Source organism: Chlamydotis macqueenii, chromosome 4, assembly GCF_036417535.1.
Source record: "Chlamydotis macqueenii isolate bChlMac1 chromosome 4, bChlMac1.mat, whole genome shotgun sequence".
Classification (NCBI taxonomy): domain Eukaryota; kingdom Metazoa; phylum Chordata; class Aves; order Otidiformes; family Otididae; genus Chlamydotis; species Chlamydotis macqueenii.
In genome coordinates, this window is record NC_141559.1 from 60,725,756 (window position 1) to 60,745,106 (window position 19,351).

The window sequence follows — 19,351 nt, forward strand, 5'->3', positions numbered from 1 at the left end:
TCCCTGCCAGCAGAAAGGTCAGGTTATAAGATGTGACTAATACTATTATGAAAGAGCTCATCTATTTCAATGCCATTTTTATTGTGCCTTGTATTTGGCACATATTAGGTGAGAAGAATATGATTTTTCATCCATTTTAAAAAGTAGATAATGGATAGCACTCATTTAGAGGCACAATACTTTCATTAAAAGCATTCTGTGTTAGATGGATCATACCTATCTGTTTTCCTTCTTTTTTTTTCCTTTTTTTTTTTTTTTTTTTTTTGGGCCAAGTTGCTTAGGGACACCATACTATTGACAAAGAAATATTTCCCAAACAAGGTAACGTACAGAAGCCTGCGGGTAAGTCAAGTGCTTCTTCCCTATCATTCTGCTGCTGAGACAGTATATGTATTGCTTACTGTCATGACAGGCATCTTTTCGAAAAGTACCCTGAAGACAGTACATCAGCAAATATCAGGCCTTGTGGGTAGCCCCTTTAGTATGCTAACTGAAGGGGGTTACTCCATTACTTCATAATGGTAGTGTCACCATGATTTATACAAAGACATCTTCTCTGTGAAGGCAAGTACTTGGAAGGTACCTACAGTTATCTACCGCAGATAAATCACATCCTTATTTCAAGCCATTTTTATTGAAGAAGAACAGGACTAGAAAACAATTTGCTGTAGTGTCCAACTAGATAGAAGTGGTTTTGGCGAGATCTGCATTCAATTACAGAAGACCTAAAAGTTAGAAGAAAGTAACTATTCTATCCTGGAGAAGTATGTGAAGCCTTTTGAGCTTAGAGATGCCACAAGGAGTATTGGATGTACTCTTATTCCATACCAGCTAGAAAAAGAAATATGAAAGTCCAGAACTAGACTGAAGAACAAAGTTTAATTTGCAAACAGCATTGCTTACATGCACAAACATAATCTTTCTAAGTCAAACTTTATTTTTCTCTCTGGGAGAAGCAAACTAACATTTGTTATCCATTCTTTTTTTGGCCTGCTTAGGGAGGAAGGAAGGCTGGTGGGAGAAGATGCTAAGCTGAAAAAAATCTTCTCTCCTGCTTCCATCTTAGCAAAACTTATCTATGCAAATGTGTGTGTTTTTCATGTGCAACGTTTTTCTTTTCTCCATTACTTGTTCTGCTGGTATCTATTACCTAAAGCAATGCATGCGAGGACTACGAAGGGGAGAAAGTATTATAACATTTTATAACAGTGGTACTTACAAACACTGCAATTATCTATTATAATGCACTTGAATTCTCACTGCAGTACAATAATTCCTTGAATTGTAGCTATAGTAGAAGAGTGATTGATGACAATGCAACCCTGAACTTTTTTAAGTTAATTTTTTCTACTACCACTCAGGATTCAGCTATTAGTTCAGTGCGGTGGGGATTCAGGTACTTATTGACTTAATTTCCCAAATTACTTTCCCCCACTCCCTTTTGATAGCTCCAGACATCCAAACACTGTCTGAAAGGCAGGAAGGTGTGGGAGTGTGGGAAAAATAATTGCAATTCACACATGGGATTCTCTTTTTGTTTTGGAAGTCATACTATTCTTAGATTTTGACAACAGAGAATTTTAAGGTGAAAAGGCTGTTCTGTCCTGAGGAGATCTTGTTGACATTACTACAATAAAGTGGTCCTAACTATCACCATGTTAGTATAAAAACTAGGTACTAAATATGAACTGTCATTTTTCTAAAACCCAGTACATTCAGTTACCCAATAGTAATAACAATTAAAAATGTGATTCTTCTCCTACTCAGAAAATTGCGAATTCAGTTTTATACTTCATAGAATCATATAATGGTTTGGGTTGGAAGAGACCTTAAAGATCATCTAGTTCTAACCCCCCTGCCATGGCCAGGGACATCTCCAACTAGATCAGGTCGCTCAAAGCCCCATCCAACCTGGCCTTGAACACCTCCAAGGACAATGTCCCTGCAATGTGCTGAGATGGAAGCTGCTACAGTAGTGGAAGTGGCTATTAATTGTGCAATGTCAGCCTTGAGATCTGAACACGTATGTAACTCTTCTCATTCACACGAAACTTCTCTTGTTGTTATTCCTTGCTGGGAAACACTGTATACTTCAGGTCTACTTTTTTGGATCATCTTTTCTGAATGTGGTCTTGCAAATCAATATGTATTATTGGAATCTGCAAGTAAAAGAATCAATTAAAAACTTCTACCCCATGGAATTTGGAACGTTACAATGAATATGGCTGTTCAAATTAAATATTAAGCAATATGACATGCTGTGGATTACTGGAAAAAAATAGAAGCTTCTGGAAATGAATCCTTTTGATATGTTTACTTTTGTCTAAGTCTTAATTTTTCAAATGGAAAATCAGATTCTATAAAAGTAAAGCTGAGAACAAAAATATAGAAACTGCATTCCTCATTAAGATAGAAAAGACTCTCCACTCATAAATGCAGAATTTACACCATTGTGATCATTTCTCTTTTGTTTAAAGTAGCAGTTTATCAGCTCTGGTTTGCCCTCTCTGCTTTTTTTTAATCTATACAACAAGTCAACTTCCCTAAGGCATTTGACCAGCCAATGAGAAAAATAACTTTTGTTCTGCTATCCACTTTAGGTGACGATTTTTCCGTATCAGCTTTACTCTGTTCTTATCCTGCGCTGCTCATTTCTGGTCATTTTATTTTGCTGTTAAAGCATAAAATACTGAAAAATGTGAACAGTCAATTCCAGAAGAGTTTATCGGAGCAGCTCTATAGGACTTTCATCGGAGTGACTGTCCTTTAGCTCCCTTCAGTTACATTTGTATTGAACAAATTTACACTGTCAAAACAAACCTAAAGCTATCTGATGCTATAAAAAAAAATGCTTTGACATTGTTAGTTCACAAAATTTCAATGAAAAATAAATACTGATTAATAAAATTATCCATTGGCATAAGGCTATCTAGATTTTCTTGCCTAGAGTTAGATTCAGATTGCAAAGATTTAAAAAAGGAGTCTATGTTTGATCTTAAAAAAAATTAGTTCTGTAAATTGTAGATTCTAAGGTAAAATTTTCTAGTGCTGTGGAACACGATTCACTTACAAAATAGGAGTCTTCAGAGAGAGGACACCAAAAAGACAGGAAACTCCAAAATTGTCCCAAACATACTATATCTGCGTATTTTAGCCCAGATTAAAGATACTGTTACAATCTCGAAAAGACCAACTACAACTTTTTTTTTCACCACTTCAAAAGGATTCATTTACCTTTGAATGACAGGGCTATTTTAGTATGATGCTGCTGTTGAAATTAACTTTCTCAGATAAGACAACAGACTGACAGAATTTTTTTATTGATGGAGGGTAAAAATGGAGTGATTCGCAGAAACTCTGGAAAGGTATGCCCCAAGGTCTAAAGGAGAAAAAGATCCTGCCTATAATGTATTTGAAACTATGCTTTTCTATGCCTTTCAAACAATGTTTTTGGGGAGTTATTTCAGCCGAAACCAGGAATGCTTTATTTTAAATTATATTGACTTATTGTCATTTGCAAGGCAGTTTTATTGGAGTTGTTAAATGTAAATACACATCATGCATTTCTCCTCCATAGGCTGGACTATACAGTGATAGCTTAATTAATCAGCTAAACGTTGACTGTCATCAAAACACTTTCACAGCATTCTTCTCCTTCTATCCATGTTTGCCTAGAAATTTTGTGAACTTTGACTGGAAATCAATGAAGAGAAATTTGGTCTACTGAGCTTGGTGAATGTCCCTCACCTCAAAGTCACTACTAACCTAGTCTGCAATTCCTTCCATGATGATTTGCTTAAGGGTGGTCATAATGGTCGGGAAAAAATGCTGGGAAATCCAGGAAGAAAGAATGGGGATATCCTAAGTAGAGAAATAAACATTTCTTCTAGTATTGTCAGTCCCAGAGACTGAAACATTTGGTCTATATACATTTAGCTTATATTATATGAATGATAAAACCATTTAGAACCATAGAAGGTTTTATACTTCATAGAATCATATAATGGTTTGGGTTGGAAGGGACCTTTAAAGATCATCTAGTCCAACCCCCCTGCAGGAAGCAGGGACATCTCCAACTAGATCAGGTTGCTCAGAGCCCCATTCAACCTGATCTTGAATGTTTCCAGGGGTGGGGCATCAACCACCTCTCTGGGCAACCTGTGCCAGTGTTCTATCATCCTCGCTATAAAATTTCCTTATATCCAGTCTGAATCTACTTCCCTCTATTTTAAAATCATTATCCCTCATCCTATCACAACAGGCCCTGCTAAACAGTTTCTCCCCATCTTTCTTATAGGCCAACCTTATGTACTGAAAAGCTGCTATAAGGTCTCCCCAGAGCCTCCTCTTCTCCAGGCTGAACAACAGCGACTCTCAGCCTGTCTTCATAGGAAAGGTGCTCCAGCCCTCTTATCATCTTCATGACCCTCCTCTGGACTCTGTCCAACAGATCCACGTCCTTCTTTTGTTGGGGGCCCCAGAGTTGGATGCAGTACTCCAGGTGGAGTCTCACAAGAGCAGAGTAGAAGGGCAGAATCACCTCCCTCGACCTACTGGTCATGCATCTTTTGATGCAGCCAGGATATGTTTGGTCTTCTGGGCTGTGAGAGCACATTGTCCGCTCCTGTTGAGGTTCTCATCCACCAGTACTCCCAAGTACTTCTCCTCAGGGTTGCTGTCAATCCATTCTCTGCCCAGTCTGTTTTTGTGCCTGGGATTGCCCCGACCCATGTGCAGGACCTTGCACTTGACCTGGTTGAACTTCATGAGCTTTGCACGGGTCCACCTCTCAAGCCTGTAAAGGTCTCTCTGGATGACATCCCTTCCCTCCAGCGTGTTGACTGCACCACACAGTTTAGTGTCAGCGGCAAACTTGCTGAGGGTGTACTCTATCCCACTGTTCACATCCCCGACAAAGATGTTAAACAGAGTCAGTCCCAGTACGACTCCTGAGGAACACCACTCATCACTGGTCTCCACTTTGACATCGAGTTGTTGACCGCAACTCTTTTGAGTGCTGCCATCCAGCCAATTCCTTATCCACCAAGTGGTCCGTCTGTCAAATCATATCTCTCCAGTTTAAAGAGAAGGATCTCATGTGGGACAGTGTCAAATGCTTTGCAAAAGTCCAGGTAGATGATGTCAGTTGCTTGTCCCTTTTCCACCAATGCTGTAACCCCATTGTAGAAGGCCATGAAATTGGTCAGGCACGATCTGCACTTCGCAAAGCCGTGTTGGCTGTCACCAACCACCTCCTTATTTGCCATGTGCCTTAGTATGGTTTCCAGGAGAATCTGCTGCATGATCTTGCCAGGCACAGAGGTGAGACTGACTGGCCTGTAGTTCCCCAGGTCTTCCTTGTTCCTCTTTTTAAAAATGGAGGTTATGTTTCCCCTTTTCCACTTGGCAGGAACCTCACCAGACTGCTATGACTTCTCAAATATGAGGGAGAGTGGCTTGGCAATTTCATTTGCCAGTTCCCTCAGGACCTGCAGATGCATCTCATCAGGTCCCATGGTCTTGTGCACCTTCAGGTTCCTTAGGTGGTCCTGAATCTGCTCTTCTCCTAGAGTGGGTGGTTTTTCATTCTCCCAGTCCCTGCTTTTGCCTTCTGCAACTTGGGTGATGTGGCTAGAGCCCTCGCCAGTGAAGACTGATGCAAAAAAGTAATTGAGTACCTCAGCCTTCTCCCTGTCCTAGGTAACCAGATCTCCCGCTTCCTTCCAGAGAGGGTTCACATTTTTCCTAGTCTTTCTTTTATCCCTAACGTAGCTATAGAAGCTTTTCTTGTTATCCTTGACCTCCCTGGCCAGATTTAATTGTCAGGGCTTTAACCTTCCTTACCTGATCCCTGGCTGCTCAGACAAGCTCTCTGTAATCTTCCCATACTACCTGTCTTTGCTTCCACCCTCTCTAGGCTTCTTTTTTTTTTTTTTTCAGTTGGTCCAGGAGCTCCTTGTTCATTCACACAGGCCTCCTGGCATTTTTACCTGACTTCCTCTTTGTTGGGATGCATCGCTCCTGAGCTTGGAGGAGGTGCTCCCTGAATATCAACCAAGTTTCCTGGGCTCCTCTTCCCTCCAGGGCTTTATCCCATGGCACTTTACCCAGCAGATCTCTGAAGATGCCAAAGTCTGCTCTCCTGAATTCCAGAGAAGAGAGCTTGCTGCACATCCTCCTTGCTGCCCTAAGGATCTTGAACTCCATCATCTCATGGTCACTGCAGCTAAGGCTGCTCTTGAGCTCAATATTCCCCACCAGCCCCTCCTTGTTGGTGAGAACAAGGTGCAGCATAGCACCTCTCCTCATTGTCTCCTCTATCACTTTCAGGAGGAAGTTATCGTCCATGCATTGCAGGAATCTCCTGGATTGCTTGGGCCCTGCTGTGTTGTCCTTCCAACAGGACATTCTTCCAACATTTAGTATGTCTATAATAATGTTTCTTTTTATGTTGTGCTTTAAGGTAAAAAGATACTACTGTAAAAGTATTTTTGTTAATTTCTTCTCAATAACAAGAAAAAATGTTAATGATATTAAAGCTAGATCTGTTTCGGGAAAAAAAAAATATGCAGACATGAAACTAGTGGTATACCAGTGCCAGAATTTAGCAACAATGGAAAATTTTTTAGTGTCCACCATTCTGAGCACTGAAACATTTAGGCATAACTGTATCACTCAGAACTGGCAATCAAAGGTGTCTAAGCAAGGAATTACTTTTCACTTCATAGCCATGTTCTTTTCTTGCTTCTGAGGACATTCTCTTTGTCTAAGTGAATCTTTTTTTTTTTTCTCCACTTCAGTATGAGAATTTGTTGGGTTTTTCTCTTCTGTGTGCATACTTTCTATCTAAAACTTTTCCATTACTTTTTGCTATATCACAAGGTTCTTATCTCGGTTTCTCTGTTATTCAATACTGTTGTAATGTATTTTGCCACTCAGAAAGATCATTCAGTCTTTTTTCTTTTTTTTTTTTTTTTACTTTTATGCATATGATGAATCAGTTTCTCCCACTTCAGAGCAGTGTTCTCTTCCATCTCTACCTAATTTATTGATAACTACCACTGGATGAAGAGCCTGGCAGAATCGCAATCTGGCTAAAATTGAAATAGTACAAATGAATAGTTCAAAATGTAAACTCAGTACTGAAAATATGGGGTTTTTTTAATCTCATTTTCTGTTAAATAACTGAAGAAACATTTAGACCTTTTAAGTAACACAAATTCTGGACTATAATATTACTTAATTTTACTGCTATTTTGAAGAAGCAATTTTAAGATTATAAAGCTTGCAGAGTTCCTAAAAGGTGGCATTGCAGTAATGGTATATTAAATATTGAGCATGATAGGATTTAAAAATGTGTTGGATAAATGAGACTTTTGCTGGTGTGAAAAGGTGACCATTCTCACTAAGTGGAAAGAAATTTGCAGGAAATTTTTTCATGTAAAACACTTAAAAACCAGTCTCAGAAGGATGGGTGTTTTCTCCAGTGACTGGTAATGCAGTGAGCCGTAAAACACTTATGCAATTTTACTGCATGTGAAGTTAATTGTACCTATCTGCCTCATTACCACCAAGTGGTATTGAAATATGACCACATTTGTTTTCAGCTCTGGAGAATTTTAAAGATGCATCATCTGGTGACAAACATTGAGTGAAGTAACATTTCCAAAATCTTCGGGGTTTTGAAAATATTTTTGTCTACCAGAGGCAAAAATGTCTTATTTACCATTTTCCTTCTGTTTCTTGTAATCTTTGTTTTAATATGAAGAAGCAAGTAATTAACAGAAAAAGTGAAAAGAGTGAACTGGAGTGGATTAAATTAAAAATCTTTAAGATTTTTTTTTTTGCTTTAAAATTAAAATTAACTTTACCTGGGATTTCATTTTCTTTTCCCAGTTCAAATACTGAGAGGGGATATTTCTTCAGTGTACTTCAGCTTATATCTAAACCCTTTTCCCTTTTCTTGTACACCAGAATCAGACAGCAACACTGAAAATGCAATTACCAGTCCAATCAGTGGGAAGTTCTCTCCCTTTCCCCATCTGTTTCCTCCCCCGTGTTTGTCTCCATAACTTTGTTGAATGTCTGAGCTGGAGGAGGACACAACGTATTTAGGAAGGTAGCTGGCTGGGCATGGCAATTGCCAGCTTGCCTGCTTTTCCTGCCACCAAAATCCCCTTCCCTCTGCATGCACCAACGAGGGATCAAACTACAGAGAACTGAATTGTTCCAGCTAGGCAGATTTGTTTTGGAGTCAAAAAGACATATCAAAATGTTATTACTATTTTTAATCAGTGACAACGAGTCCCCACTTATATTTAATACAAAACAATGATCCCTTCTTGCAAGTACAAAGGTTAAAATAGTTGCTGTCTCAATGTTTGCTATATTCATGTACTTACAGTCAGGAGGTGAATAGTCATCTGGTATATCAGGGACAAGTAAGGAACACAAGACCATCAATCAAAGAAGGAAGAGCAGAAAATAATGTAAAATGGTGGTGGCATTTAGTTAGAAGACAGGCTTCTGAGAAAATAAATACTACAGCACAAGTGTCATGGTCTTTCATAACTTTACCATAACCTGGAAGCTTATCAGCCACTAGATACATGCACATACCCTGTTTAATACCGGCAGAAAAGCTCCAGTTAAGCTGTTGGGATGCACATCCATGCTCAAATGAAGCATTTCAACTGTGGCCACAGCAGTCTACTCCTCTTCCTGTTTGTGACAACAAAGGCACTAAAATCTGGTTAGTAACTAACATTTTGATCTAAGGAAAGTGTAAGGGTCGGTCTTTATGGGGAGCACAAGTACTGACTAAGCTGAGCCACCTGGAAAGGGGGTCAGCTTTCAGCATAAGGGCAGGAAAGAGAAACACTAGCTACTCACCTGGGAATGGTGATGCTTCTCAGGGAACAAGGCATGCTTGTGTAAGTCATTAAATCTTATTCCCTCTCAGATTCTGAGGGCATTAGGTTAAGAAAGTAATCAGAAATACTTCACCCACCACAGTTATGGGATGTATAGATACAGTAGGCAATTACTTAGTGTAGCCACAGAGCTTTCAACATTTTCTCCACCTAAGGTACCAGATGCTGTTTCCCTCCTGTTATCAGGTTTCTGTTTTGCACAAACGCACAGGAGAAGTGTAATAGCTGGACAGGGACAGTGCGCCAATCTTATTATAAGCTTTGTTTAATATTGTATTTTAACCCGTCTTTCTGATTTCAGAAAGTCCAAACCTATCAAGAAAACTTTAGCATGGCAAGTTCTCTTGATTAACATGCTTAAGCACTGAGGTCACCTGGCTGTTCCAGCAGCTGTAGTCAAAATGGCTTTGGTTTGAACACCAAATCCAGGAGTTTCTATATTCCAATTTAAACATTTATAGCATTTCAATAATTTCTAACATTATTATTAAAATAATAAATGTTTTAGTAGCTTGAAATATCTCCCAACTTTAAATCCAGTGTTAAGTCCATATATTACAAACAACAACAATAACAAAGGAGCTGACAAGCAGTGAGTTTAATAGAATTAATTTCCTCTCAGCTTCCCAGTGAAATCATAAACCAATCAGACTTTTTTTCCTATGTTATATGATACAACTAACCCAAAGTCCCTCAGTGAAATTATTTCCTTGTAAATCATTGCAGTCCATCCATTATGCTCAAGAAATATAATTTTTTTTTTTAAAGTGGGTAATATAAAGTAGAAAAAATGTGTTGCTTTCCCTCTCCAGATATCTGCAGGAGCCTGTGGGCTGATCTAAGCCTCACAGCTTCTAAATACTAGATTAATTTAAAAAGATAATAAGTATTTAGTATAACAGAATATGAAAAACTAATCAGAAAATAAAAGAGGGAATAAAACAAAATAAAAGAGGAAAAGCTTCTCTTTCTCTAACCACAGTTCATTGCCACACACATACAGGTTTTAGCATTAATTAAAGCTTACTTACATTTATGAGTAGTCACTAAATAAAAAGATAAAGATCTTTTGTTTCATTGAAAGTTAGAGTGTAGATATTTCTGTTCCTAATCAGAAACATCCAAATTAAGTTTGGAAAGAAATGTTGGGATCCATTCAATCTGGTGAGTAAATCTACAGTCATTAGTATAACAACTTGGTATTTTCTTTATGGGTGTACTTTATAGACAGGAAAACTCATTCTTGTCCTGGTTCCTTGAAATAGGAAAATTATTATATTTGATCTTTTGACTTGATTTTTTTTTTTATTTTATCAAATCAGAGGAAACATTGGAAAAGGAGACACTGGAAGGAAGAAAGAATGGAAGTCAGTATGTTGTTTCAGCTACGTTTCCTTCAACAATCTTCCAAAACTTTTACTGCAAGTGACCGTTACCTCTACATATCCTGGTGGTCAGCTGGACTCATGAACAATGTCAGAAGCTCTTTCTGTTTTCTTGTTTAAGCTTGAATAGCGACTGAGAAGTAGCAGACTACAGTTCTTGCTCTCTGAAAAAAAATTTGTGAGATTTTTCTCTCTCAACATAACTAAGAGTCTCCAGAATTAAAGGTCTGTCATTCTCATATCCATGCATAACATCTGCAAGTTCTTTGATTTGATTGATACATGCAGCTGGACTTTATAAACAGTTTTTAACTGGTAATGTAAGGTGGTTGTTGTCACATCAGAAAAGCTTCCTGATTGTAAACAATATGTTTTGCTTTGTGCAATGCCACATATACGGCACCTCATAAAAGAATTTAATATTCTTTCAAGATTTGATAAGAATTATTGGAAGTTAAAAGTTCCCCTATGTCCTTTTGATACTTTATTAAATTCATTAGAGATAATATTGTTTCCTTGATAACCTATGTTCATGTTTGTTCCAAAGTTTAATTTCCTAATAATTTCTGAGAACATGAAGAAAAGTCTGAACAACAAGAATAATTTCCTTTCCTTCCATTGTCACCTATATTTTATCTCACTTGGAGCTGCACTTTGACAATCTCACTGCTGCTCTCTAAAGAGGGCAGCATGCAGGTGTTTTTTCCCAAAGGGGAAGGTTATTAAAATTGTGACTTAGAAAGAGATAGTCTTTCTGGAGGTGTTATGTAGAGAAAGATCCATTTAAAAAAAAAAAAAAAGTCCAGCTATTGAGCTGGAAGATATTGCTCTTTCTGAAGATCTAGCTTTTCTACCTGTATTGATGGGAGGGGACTTACCGAAGACCTACCTCACCCACTCATGTGAAATCCTTTTTCTCAGACACTACAGAAAGTGTTTTCCCAAAATGTTAGAGCATGAGAAAGACTTCTGCTTCATCTTTTGTGTGCACTCTGCAGTGCATTAGAACAATTAATAATCCAGTTCAAAACTGTATTCAGAACTGCTTCTGTTCAATATTAGTCCAAGTACATTGTGCTCAGTTATCTTGCTTACCTTGCCAGTCCATTCACTGAGCAGAGCTTCTTCCATACGGTACTAAATATTCCCTACTCCAGAATGGTGATAATAAACTTGCTTTTAATTTATTCAGTGTCAGCTCCACTGACAATTTATTCAGTGTCAGTTCCTGTTCTGTAATTAGCCAGTCAAAGCTGACTTGAGTATTTCTGAGAGGTGTAAGCATGCCAAAGGTCTTACCAAAAACTGAAGATGCTATTTGCATGCTGGACATCCCATTTTAATTTTTTTTTAGGATTTTCATATATTTTACTCAGGTTTTCTAGTATTTCAGAATTTTGGAAACTAAGCATTGTGGATCTCCAAAGTAAGGATTTGAAGTTTCTGTTTATCAAAGCCTAAAGAAATGCTTCTGGAGTTCTAACACAGAATAGCAAAAAGTAAAATTAATACTTCCAAGTTATCTATGGACCATCATACTTGTCTAGCTGTGATATCAAGTGGTAAGAGGAAGATTAATTTGGCTTAGTGGAGCCAAAAATATTTGTATTGCCAAAAAAAATATTGAACATCACTGAAAACACATTGCTTCATTGCTGGGTGAGGAATTTGGACATTGTTTTTAAAGCTTAATCGAATTTAAAATGCATTGACTAAGATTTCTTTTTCTAGAAGTCTGCCTAGTGAATTTCATTCTTTTTGATTGTCAAACATCTCACTACCTCATAAATTATTTGCAAGGTGCCTGGAGGTGCAGTTAAAGAGGGCAGATTTGTGTTATGAATGCATGTTCCTTAAAGCTCTGTTAATGAATTGGTTTCCCTGTAGGGTACAGGAGACAGTACTCCAGTCTAATGAATGTAAAGTATTAAACTTCAAGCATCTTTTTACTAAGAATAATACCACTTTTTACACAAAATTCTAAAGAGTAAGAAAGCTGAGGAAAGGGTCTGATCCTGTGTTGCTCTACTTGCCTGTGTAACTCTTTCCTGGAAAATGAAACAAAATATGAACCTTTCACCTGTAAATGTAAATAAGGGAGATGGGGCTACGTTTGTTTTGTATCTGGAAGCATTGACACTTCAGCAATACCTGTTGTTCTGATGCTGAGGTCCTCTGGCTGTTCGTTTCATTTTGAGCTGTGTTGCTGTCACAGCTGCTGGCAATTCAAAGGGGACCTCCTGAAAACAAACAAACAAACAAACAAACAAACCCAACAAAAAAAAAACCAACCCCAAATAAACAAACAAAAAAAACCCCAAAGCCAAACCACAACAAACCCAGAGGGGAAGGTATGGAAAGGATTCTTAGAATTTTATACAGAATTTCTTACTCTTAGTGAGTTGTGCTAATTAAGGATAAATTTTCCATAGCTGGATCATAAACACTAGGATCTAGTCTCATACTCCCAAATGAAAAGCAGTATCATTGATAAATGCCTGGTGCCATGATACAGCATTCATAACAACTTCACATACACCATTTTCCACTGAGGATTCAGTAGCTCAGATATTTATGTCCCAATTTGCTCTCATTCAAGCACTTTTATTTCCCACCGAGTGACTAACTCTTTGATCTGGGAATTCTTCAAGTCTGCTTTATTAATATCTTGAAGAAGTCAGTCTCTTAGAATTCACGTTTATCAAAGTTTGTCAAGGTGTTAAGTTCTGAACAACATTCTTGCTTAGTACTGTGACACATGGTAAAAATTTTTATAAAAAATACCTCCAAATTGCTGAGTCATTTTTCTCCATCTTTCACAGAGAAAAACATTTTGAAGGGACTTGACCATGCTAAAACTGCTATACTTTTTTGTTTTTTCTTGGACTTTTCAGACAATAAATCTTATTTTCCATTTCCTGCTGTTGTTCTTTAGCACATTTTCCTAAACACCTTAGTTTTCAATTCTTCTATTTGTTTGAATTTCCATTCCAAACTGATAACATCAAGCATTCATAATGTCTTTTCTTATAAAGCTGTTGCTGAGAAACAACTTGATGCAGAACAGTATTGCTACTAGGCAAAACTTTGATACTGGTGCAAAGTGGAATGACTTCACATTTATTACTGAAAGACTAGGCACAGTATGTGGTTAAAAAAGCTACTAAGCAGAGTGTGCGCACCACCACAAAATATGCTCAACTGGTTCTTGGAGGCAGACATCTTAGGGAGTAACTTTAGTAATAGGAGAGTCAAAGTCAGAAAGAGGTATTCATGAAAGTGACTAATAAAGAATGCAGAAAATGGAAAGGAGAAAAGAACAGTTGTCATGGTATATGTAGAATTCATTCCTCATTAGTTAATGAGACAGTTTATTCTGTGTATATAGTGCCATTTCTTTTTCTTGCTTATGTGTCAGAAAGACTCCAATGTGTTCTAATAACTCCATGAAGCTAAAATAGGAGTGTGTGGTAAGTTACCATTGTGTGTGATAGCTCAGTTTAGTCAACAGGGAGTGCTAGAAACTCTGCATGTAATAGGAACTTCATGATTATGAATCAGACTCTGATTATCTATTTATTACAATTTGGAGATTACTCAAAGTTCTATCCTTCATTTCTGAATTGGACAGACTAAATCCAAACTAAAAGGCTTCATGGAGATCTTGCATCTTCTCAAAGAAAATGGAACACAGAAAGGATACACATTAAGGGGAAAAAAAGACATGGTGTAAAGTCATAATACTGTTTCAGAAAATCTTCTGAGTATAATTCAATTACAGGATATTACTGTCAGAGTGTAGGTAATAGTTATATTTGAGGGAGAAGGGGAACAGAGTGTAGGGCAGTTTAGAAGCATAAACCTCAAATCAGCTGGAAGGCACCAGGCAGCAGCTTTAGAACAAACTTCCAAAAGGTTACACTCTAGGAACCCAAAAAAGTGGTTTTACAGGGAATATTAGTACAATTTTTTTGACTGACTTAAAACAATGAAGGATTTCCAGCTGCATTATGAGCTCAATAGTACACTTGGATCATCAGATACTTCAAAAACACTTATAGCTCTTCTCCTTGTGCAAGCAGTTTCCCACCACAGTCTCTCCTTCTGTCTTCCTCACACTACAGACATCCAGAAAATTTTGTCCCAAACAAGCATGATTTGATTTCCCCTTCAGCTACTGGGTATACCTCCAGTCTGGAACAGTGTATGATACAGAGATAACTGAGCTAGCCAAGACCTAAGCAAATATTAGGCAGCAATTTTGAGCTCATCCTAAGACATAATTTGCCTTTCTAGACTGACTTTAGACAGACTTAAGTAACTTTCTTTTCACTGACCTCATTAGCCTGAATTTAATCTGTGATGGCAAGATCTGCATGCATCTGAGTGGATTTACCATTTCAGATCTTGGCTAGTTTAAGAGTTTGTGTAATACTCTGTTTCAGTGGTACTTTCAGTGTGTGATCTATAGCTACAAGAAACAGCAAATCAATTTTGAGGATAACTTGTTTTCAGGCATCTGAGGAGAAGTGAAATTCCATTAACTCCATCAATCACCTCCTGAATCGTTTTCCCCTTAGGAATGGTGAAATAACTTGGAGTCCTGATAGATGCTTAGGGCCAACACAGACATAAACAGGAGGGAAAACCCAGAACAAAACATTTTTGTGGTCACTGTTATAGGACAAATTACTCATTAGCTTTCTGATCCACATCTATATTTAGAAAGGATTGTTTCTATATATATATACACATATATTTCTCTGTCTTTTGAAGAAAATAAAGCAGGCAAACACATTCTTTTTTCCTCACATTTCTGTTGAGATTTGAGGTGATGTTGCCGGACACCTCATATCAGTTAGATTTGGTAATCCAAGATTTTTCAGTATCTGTCCTGTGCTCTTCCTGTTTACTCATCCTTGAGTATGGTACAGCACAAAGCCTATGCATTGCTCATGTCCTATTTAAATCTTGGAAGTCATATGTACCATGAATTTCTTATTAGAATTGCTAACTTCTAAATAAAAATAGAAGTGATAGTTGTGTACATAACAATTCAAGATGCGAACTTTATCTCAGATAAGTACATAATAAGATCCCTGCATCTAAGTAGAGCCTATTTTTCTTCTCTGTTATTGTTTTCTGGTAGGGAAAGACTATTCATAACCTCTTCACAATCTACTTCATCACAGGTGGCTGTCATCGCATGGAGAGAGTAGAGGTGCAGAAATAAGAATGATTCAGATGTCTGGAAAATGCAGTCTATTATTAATGGACACTTTTATTTCTGCATTTCAATGTGATTACAAAATTACCTTACATGAGTTGAAAAAGTGGTATCCAGAGACAATCTCAACTTGTACTGAAGACAAGAAGCAATGAAAGTGAGCGAAAGAAAAGGAGCATTTTGGTACCATTTTCTTAATTCAGATAGTATTTTGTCCATAAAGAGATTACTCAGGGCTGAAATAATAGCAATAAGAATAAATATTTCTGATAAGTAATGTTTATAGTAATTATTTCAGAGGACTGGAGAGATCTAGACATGCTGCCGAGTTTTCTTCCGCTGAATTTCATATGGCTTCATTTCTGAATTATATTTTCACTTCCACATTCTTCTTGTATTTTACTGATTAACCAAGATTAAATTAAATGGATTTTGGATTTGCAAATGCATATTTACAGTAAGTGCAAATTTATTGTTCAGTGCAATATATGTATAAATTGCAAATAGCAATAATATACATAAAATTATACTGTCTTGCTGCACAGATAAATTAGGCACAAAAACTTAACCTTTAAAAGATAGTGCAAAGTTCCATACTAGCACTCGATAAAAAGGTAGTCTCCAGATTTTTATTAGGGCAACTCCTGCACCTTTTTTATTATCAAAGAAGAGGAGAATGTAAAGTCAAAACGTGGGAATGATCAATGACTGATCAATTACTACAGAGCTTAAGGTTTTATAAGTTGTATAATTTGACTTACATTCCAGATAAAACATATAATAAATGATAAATCAAGCTATCTATGTGTGGTTAACATCCTTCAGAGGAGATTTGCTGGAGAGACCAGTAAATGACTGGTTAGGAAGATGGAAATGAATTTATTTTTTTTAAATAATAACCAGTCACCTGTTTTATGCTATATTTTTTTTCTGCTTATCTCAGCTTTCTTGTGGACTCCCTAGTCATTTCTTTCCCTTTTCAATCACGATATTACTTTCTGCATCCTTAAACACGGTCTTATAAATTGTGTTTGTGCTTCAGCATTTTTTCCCTTCTCCACTACCATCTGTTGCCTCCTTGCTTTTCTTCTTTGCTCCTGTTAAGTATCCCACATAGTTTCATGCTGTATAATAAGTCTTTTACCATATATGATATTCACCCTGACCAATCTACTACTGCTCTGCTTATGTAAAGAGAGGGGTAGTAGGAACTGGAAAGTAAAGTTACAAAGAAAAATTAGGAGCCATAATTCAGCTTATAAAACTGAACAAAAAATACAGTTACAAATAAAAAGAGAAAACCTGTGCAGCAAAGAATTCGACCTACTATACAGGTATAGAGCATACAGATACTCAAATACGAGATTGAAGCATTTTATTTGATGAGCTTATTGAAGAGACAAGTTTTAAACAACCACTTCATATGTCTGTGAACTGGTTAATTGCAGATACTGCAAAACGCAAGCTAAGGAAATGTCTCAGTAAACTATATAATTAATTTCTGTGACTGCAATCACAAATGGACAAAAATACTGTAAAAACTTCAGTCACTGAAATTATTCCATGTCAGTTCTGTGGTAAACCATACTTCTTCACTTTCATGTCTTTATCTTCTTTCCCTCTAACTTCTTTTTTACATAATCTTTTTTTTTTTTTTTTGTCTGGTTCCTGAGTTCTTTGTATGCAACCACAAAGCGCTCTTCCATTAGAATCCTTCCTCCTGAAGCAGCCCTTCCCACTCACAGTTAATAATACCTACAGTTGTTCCTTCTGAGCCATTTGCCCTTTATCTTGCCTGAGGTTGCTCTTTAACTTGTTCGAGTACAATGACCATACCTGGGAATCATAGAATCATAGAATGGTTAGGGTTGGAAGGGACATGTTACTAGTCACATGAAAGGGGTCAGTGTGGGGTGGAGTCCTGACTTTGCCTGCTATTTGTTGGCCAGAATAGCTGACCAGCTTGGTAGGGGTTGCAGAGCATACATCATTCCCTTTAGGAGCTGCACTCCAAAGAGATGAAGATACATGAGGACAGTATGGTAACCACTTAATATCTGTCTGTAACAGCAGAGCTTCTGGGGATGCTAAGTAGGATGCTGCTATGCTGGGAAAAATGTTGATACTCACTTTAAAGCATGTATGAGTGTTGAAAGAAAAGGCATTTTCCAGTAGTGTAAATCAGAAAAACGTTCTTTTGAAAGACTGAAAAAGCAGTAAAATGGTACCTACTAGGAGAATGTGGAGCATTCAGGTAGAGATGGCAGCAGGCTGCAGAGATGTAGAATATTGATGTTTGCAAAAGTGGCATAGGAGCTACATAAGGATGTGCGTCTTTCCACAGAATGAATTTTAATATGTCTAAACCTTCACTAGGTCCTACTTTTGTGTCAGTAGTACTGTGCAAAGCATAGGTAAGATACTGACTTTGCACATGCATTATGGCTAATTAAGTCTCTTGTGACAGAGGAGAAGAATGAGATGGCATACATCACAACTTAGCTAAGGCTTTGTCACAATCACAATGCTATCCTCATTAGCAATGTAGGGCAAGATAGTAACTGTCAAGAGTATAAAACTTACGGGATACCAACAGTCATTGACTAGCTACCAGGGGGGTCACTGTCAAAATGGAAAAATGTATCGAATAACAATTGATCCTTGCCCGTCACAGAGTATGATGCAGAAGGCATGCAGAGTGTTTAGACACCTAGATGCAGCTGTGATGACAACGAACAGTGCTGTTAGCTCTATATCACTATAAAAGCAGCAAGGGCAAAATAGCATAAGGTGACTATCATAATATTCCCTCTGCAGATTTACTGTATATTTTGTTCTTCCTCACAACACAAGCTGGCGGAGACTTTTGGCTATTAGTTCACCAGCTGAATGGGAAGAATAAAGACACACCATGAAATGTGTCTATCTTCAGCATCTCTTCTAGTGTACCGTTAATACATTATGTATTTTGATATTTGTTTCCCTAGGTGATATTTTTGTTCCTCATTGCAAAATTGGAGTTGAAATGGAATAAATAAGAGCATCAATAAATAGATATTAAATTACATAAAGTAACAAAACATAATCTTTCTTGTTTTATAGAGCATTAGGGGAACTGAAAATCTAAAGTGAAGGTTTGGATTTTTCCCCCTCTAATGTAAGTATTGATGAAGTTTGCAGCTCTGCAAGGTTGTCTTCTTTCTCTTTTTTTTCTCTGAATTTTGAAATCTCATAAAAAATAATTGTCTCTTTGCCAGTTAGTTGTTCTAAAATCTGCTGGTAAATGCACCAGTAAGCTGAATATGGCTTTAAATTAACAAGCAACATATGTCCAAAATATGGTGAAATTCTGCTGTAGGTCTTGGATTTCCCACAATTTAATAGATTTTCTATAGTGGTTTCAAAATTAAGTTAGAGTCAGTTTCCAAAAGTTTAATTTTTTTTTCTAAGATGAATGAAATTTTTTTGTTGCCTGTCTACGGTGTGTAAATATTATAATGGCACTGCAGTTCCCGGTCATTAGTGAGGTAGGAGGACATACAAGAGGAGGTATGACATGAAAACAAATCAGAGTTTCATCATGTGAATCGATTATGGAAGTGGCTTTGACCACTGGATAAGTAAATAATGATTTAAATGAAAGTAGAGCTTGATGAGTAAGGAAAGAAAAAGCTTGACTAAAACTAGATCCATATAGGCATGATGTTTTAGCATGGAGAAATTAATTGTCTAATTGGAATAGCAAAATAATCCATTAGAACAAAGATTAAAAAGACCTTTTTTAATTTGGCAAGCATGACAAAGGG